This window comes from Macrobrachium rosenbergii, chromosome 18 (genome assembly GCF_040412425.1).
Source record: "Macrobrachium rosenbergii isolate ZJJX-2024 chromosome 18, ASM4041242v1, whole genome shotgun sequence".
Lineage (NCBI taxonomy): Eukaryota > Metazoa > Arthropoda > Malacostraca > Decapoda > Palaemonidae > Macrobrachium > Macrobrachium rosenbergii.
Window position 1 is genome coordinate 30,705,734 of NC_089758.1, and position 6,000 is coordinate 30,711,733.

The window sequence follows — 6,000 nt, forward strand, 5'->3', positions numbered from 1 at the left end:
TGGGAGGGGTCGTTTCGTGGGTCCAATCTATAGTCTATTTTTGAGAGGAGTGACGTAAATTTTTTTTTTGTTATTTTTCTGATATTTTTATGTTATACTGTACATTTTTAGTTTTCTGAAAAGAAAACCATTGTGCCGTCTTTGTCTGTCCGTCCGCACTTTTTCTGTCAGCCCTCAGAGCTTAAAAACTACTGAGGCTAGAGGGCTGCAAATTGGTATGTTGATCATCCACCCTCCAGTCATCGAACATAGCAAATTTCAACCCTCTAGCCTCAGTAGTTTTATTTTATTTAAGGTCAGAGTTAGCCATAATCGTGCGTCTGGCAACGATATAAGCCATGCCACCAACGGGCCGTGGTTAAAGTTTAATGGGCTGCGGCTCATACAGCATTATACCGAGACCACCGAAAGATAGGTCTATTTTCGGTGACCTTGATTATACGATGTACATAAAACTCGATTGCGCCGAAGAAACGTCGGCGCATTTTTTGCTTGTTTATTTTTATTAGTTTTGTTCGCATTTATAAGTAGGCTGTGAAATATTAATGAGACTTAACAGGTGTTTAATTTTTAAACCTCATTTTTACACCTGTTATTAATGTGTTTATACACCTGCCATTAATAATTGTTACACCTGTCATTAATCTGTTTTACTCCTGTCATTAATCTATTGTACACCTGTCGTTAATCTATTTTACACCTTCATTAATCTATTTTACATCTGTCAGTCTATTTTTACACCTGTCATTAATCAACATTTACACCTTCCAGTCCATTTTTACGCCTGTCTTTAATCTATTTTACATCTCTCCATCTATTGTTACACCTGTGATTAATCTATTTTACATCTGTCAGTCTATTTTGTCACCTGTCACTAATGCTGTCATTAATCTATTTTACACCTATCATTAATCAGCATTTACACCTTCCAATCCATTTGTACACCTGTCATTAATGAAGACCCCACAGTAATCTCCAAAAAAAAAAAAAAAAACAAGTCTTGCTGACAGTTTTAATCCTTCACTTTTCTCCGCCATAATCACTCAACTTTTGATATCCATTGGTTAAATGATTCCTGCAATCAGTCTGAGTGGATGCGACTCCAGCAGGGTTGTCAGAAACTGAAATGGGTTAAATCTCTCTCTCTCTCTCTCTCTCTCTCTCTCTCTCTCTCTCTCTCCCTGAAAAGTCAGTGATGGAATACGAGGGCTTAATACATGTAGCAGTTCACAGATCTCTCTCTCTCTCTCTCTCTCTCTCTCTCTCTCTCTCTCTCTCTCTCTCTCTCTCTCTCTCTCTCTCTCTCTCTCTCTCCTGAAAAGTCAGAGTTTACAGATCTCTCTCTCTCTCTCTCTCCCTGAAATGTCAGAGATGGAATAAGAGGGCTTAATACATATAGCGATTCCCAGGTCTTCATCGTTTTACAAATACTAACAAATCCTGAACTCTTTTCAGGGAAATATTCCCTCTCTCTCTCTCTCTCTCTCTCTCTCTCTCTCTCTCTCTCTCTCTCTCTCTCTCTCTCCCTGAAATGTCAGAGATGGAATACGAGGGCTTAATATATATAGCGATTCCCAGATCTTCATCGTTTTACAAATACTAACAAATCCTGAACTCTTTTCAGGGAAATATTGCCTCTCTCTCTCTCTCTCTCTCTCTCTCTCTCTCTCTCTCTCTCTCTCTCTCTCTCTCTCTCTCTCTCTGAAAAGTCAGTGGCTTCCATTGGTTAATATTTAGATATTTTAATATGTAAAACTATGTGGATGGTATATTAACAGGAGTGACTACCATCGGTCAGTAGTGAAATAGTTTGATAGCTAAACTGTGGATGGTATATTATTACAGTATATAAAGTTTTAATCTGATTTTGGCAGTGTTGTACCCGTCCCTGACATTTGAGGTTAGATCATGAAAGTTTTTCTCAACTATTTCCTTTTAGTTGTCTATAAAAGAAAAATGTTGCGCCGGCTTTGTCTGTCCGTCCGCACTTTATTCTGTCCGCACTTTTTCTGTCTGCCATAAGATCTTAAAAACTGCTGAGGCTAGAGGGTTGCAAATTGGTATGTTGATCATCCACCCTCCAATCATCAAACATACCAAATTGCAGCCCTCTAGCCTCAGCAGTTTTTATTTTATTTAAGGTTAAAGTTAGCCATAATCGTGCTTCTGGCAACGGTATAGGATAGGCCACCAACGGGCCGTAGTTAAAGTTTCATGGGTCGCGGCTCATACAGCATTATACCGAGACCACCGAAAGATAGATCTATTGTCGGTGGCCTTGATTATACGTTGTAGTGGCTGTACAGAAAACTTGATTGCGCCGAAGAAACTTCGGCGCATCTTTTACTTTTTTTTTTTTATTAATTACGGATTTAAATCCTTTAATTGAATCCTTTTTTTTTACTCATTCGTATGTATACTAAGTAACTCTCTCATCTTTTCTCAATTATATATATATATATATATATATATATATATATATATATATATTATATATATATATATATATATATATATATATATATATATATATATATATATATATATATATATATTTTTAGTAACTTTTTCCCAGTGTTATATATTAAGTACTGTAACTATCTCTTTTTCTCAGTCTTATATATATTAAGTAACACTTCCTTTTCCCAGTGTTATATATCAAGTAACTTTCCAGGTGTTATATATTAAGTAACTTTCTTTTTCTCAATCTTATATATTGAGTAACTCTCTCTTTTTCCCAGTGTTATATATTAAGTAACTCTTGTTCTAAACTATATATATATTGAGTAACTCTTGTTCCCACTCTTATATATGTTAAGTAATAGTTCTCTTGTTCCCAGTGTTATATATTTTATATATTAAGTACTCATTGTCTCAATCTTGCATAACACCCACACTCCACCTCAAACGCCCTACTCTCTACTGCCTAGCACCGAGGTCCATCTTCCTCAAGTAAGGTGAACAAGATTCGGTCATCTTTCTTCCCTGGCTCTTGTGCCTCTCACGATCTGTCTGTCTAATGCCCTTATGCTCTCAAGTACCCATATGCTATCACGTCTGGGATCTACCCCTCAACGTCTCTCAAACGCACGCACGCACACACACACAAACTTTGTCGTTAAAATAGTTTCACCAGACCACTGACTGGGCTGATTATCATCTCTCACAGGTGGGCCCGAAGGATATGCTTTGACTTGCATTGTTTTTTTTATTATAGTTTGTCAGTTAAATTACAATGTTGTTGTTTTTAGTTATATTTTGTCGGTTGAATTACAATATTTATTTTATTATGTCTTGTCAATTGAATTACAATTTTTATAAAGGTTTACAATGGGGTTAATTGCAAATGTTGAAATTTTTGACAACATTCCACCGATCGATTCGTTTCCAAAGCTTGGTAACTACTGCTGATTAGACTTTGGACATTCACACAACAAATGCTGGTTAGTTAATCATTACTGTACACTCAGAAAATTCAGGAGCAGGGTTATGTGCACATACACACAAACACGCGCTTACACACACGCGCGCTTACACACACACACACACACACACACACACACACACACACACACACACACACACACACACCCGCACCACAATGCCATCTTAACTTTACGAATACGCTTGTCACTACTAAGTCTGAGATCCAAATGCAAGAATGTGGAGTAATTCTGACGTCCTTAGAAGGGACCGAACCCTCATACAGAGCATCAGAGTGAGGTCACGTCAGGTCGTTCTGAGACTCTGAATGCGGGTTCCAATCCTGCTACCGGACATCAGAATTACTTCATATTTCTTGCATTTGGATCTAAGGCTTTGTAGTGACAGGAGTATCCAAAAAGTGCGAAGAATTCGAAAAGTTAAGAGGGCATTGGAACTGATACAATATATATATATATATATATATATATATATATATATATATATATATATATATATATATATATATATATATATAAATTTCTCACTCACATCAGGATCAACCCAGGTCTTTCAGTTGAAAAACGAGACCGCTGCCAATCAGGCCACACAAGTCATAAAAGAAGTTGGAACCTGAGTACCAGTGTACTTAAGGCTTTACCTGGGCAAGCTAAGTGCTTGCATACCTGCGTGTTTTCCCCAACTATGTATATGTATATATATATATACATACATATATATTCAAAGTTTTTCGAAAATTTATGTTACCTGTTTCAAAGACATTCTCTTCATAATATGCTAGACAAGTGAATATCGTGCTTTAAAAATGACAGAGGAATAAATTACGAAAGGTTCTTTTGTTATTTTTATCAAACAAAATGGGTTGTTAGACACCTACGGTCTTTGAAAATATGCTGAGGTAAATGGTATTATTATTTGTAAAATTGATATGGCGATCTCAAAACACTCCACATTCTCTCTCTCTCTCTCTCTCTCTCTCTCTCTCTCTCTCTCTCTCTCTCTCTCTCTCTCTCTCTCTCTCTCTCTCTCTCTGTCGTACCCAACATCACGACACTCACGCGATCACAAACGGATAAACATAATGACGAGACATTCATTTTAAATATAATTGGCATGAGAGAGAGAGAGAGAGAGAGAGAGAGAGAGAGAGAGAGAGAGAGAGAGAGTCGGTCTCTCCCTCTCTACACGCAGTATCGCATGACCATTTTCACCTAACGACGTGCAAAGGTCACTAGGTGGGACCGAATCCTTTCACATAGGTCGTCAGTGTCACAATGGACCGGGAATAATTCCCTACAAGGAATGGTTAGTTTCGTCTGTTCTTGGACTGGTAAATAGCCGTCGCAGTTATGTAACAGTCCGTTGTCCAGCTAAAATATATTATGCATATTCTGTGTAAAGCTAAGATACATTACATTTCGATCTGTACCTCAACTTCTACTTACCCTCTCTCTTTTTGAGATAGTTTCAGTTTATCTTGTAACTCAGTTTAGGTAGGCCGTGTAAGTCTTTATAGTGATTTTTAAATTGTTATTTTGTTTTGTGTGTATTTTTTCTTATAAGATTTTAAGTTGTATTTTTCTAAATTACAGCCTTGAAGGTGCAATGAGATATTGCGGAACGCCGTCGGCAAAATAAACTGTGCTGCCGTTTCGTAGGTGCCCCCTTGATAGGAAATATGTTAGGCATATGCTTGAGTTGCAGAATGAGATTTGATTATACGTCATGTGTCGTATGCTATTCATTGCAGTCTGTTCTCTTCGTTTCAAATGTATGTGTGTGTGCATAAAATATACATTATTCATCGTCAGTTCTGTGTCCTTAGTTTGGATTGTATTTATACAAAATGTATTTATACATAAAATATACATTATTCATTGTAAGTTCTGTGTGTTAGTTTGTAGACATTAATGCATTTATACCAAAGGCATATACTTACGAAGCTTCAGTTCTATGTATTAATTTTTCATGAAAAGATTTAACGACCATTTGACAATTAATAATAATAATAATAATAATAATAATAATAATAATAATAATAATAATAAGAGAACCAAAGAGATCCAAGCCTCCGTTGATTGTCATAGAATTATTATCAGAATTAGAGAATTATCATAAACATGCCATCAAACTCAACGTGGGTATAAGAATGATGATGATTAAGACTCTCTCTCTCTCTCTCTCTCTCTCTCTCTCTCTCTCTCTCTCTCTCTCTCTCTCTCTCTCTCTCTACATTGGAAAATTTGAAATTTGACTTTTCATTCTTTCGACCAAGTGTAAAAATGATATTTCTCCCTCTCTCTTCTTATTGGTTTAACCTGCAGCCATGTTTGAGATATTTTTCTAAAAACTACTCTCTCTCTCTCTCTCTCTCTCTCTCTCTCTCTCTCTCTCTCTCTCTCTCTCTCTCTCTCTCTCTCTCTCTCTCTCTCTCTCTCCTTCCTTATTCGCTTAAACTGCAACCATGTTTGAGATATTGTTCTAAAAACTACTCTCTCTCTCTCTCTCTCTCTCTCTCTCTCTCTCTCTCTCTCTCTCTCTCTCTCTCTCTCTCTC

The 6,000-nt window shown here is 36.7% G+C and overlaps 1 protein-coding gene and 1 long non-coding RNA gene across 2 annotated transcripts in view; one reads left to right on the top strand and one right to left on the bottom strand.

The window, feature by feature from the left end:
* The window catches only part of LOC136848270 (uncharacterized), a 101,518-nt gene extending 96,349 nt beyond the window's left edge, over positions 1-5,169 (top strand). The window contains exon 4 of the long non-coding RNA XR_010855992.1: positions 5,037-5,169. This is a non-coding gene — a long non-coding RNA (uncharacterized lncRNA). The remainder of the gene's footprint in view (positions 1-5,036) is intronic.
* The window catches only part of LOC136848257 (probable G-protein coupled receptor No9), a 561,772-nt gene that overhangs the window by 22,217 nt on the left and 533,555 nt on the right, over positions 1-6,000 (bottom strand). The window lies entirely within an intron of this gene.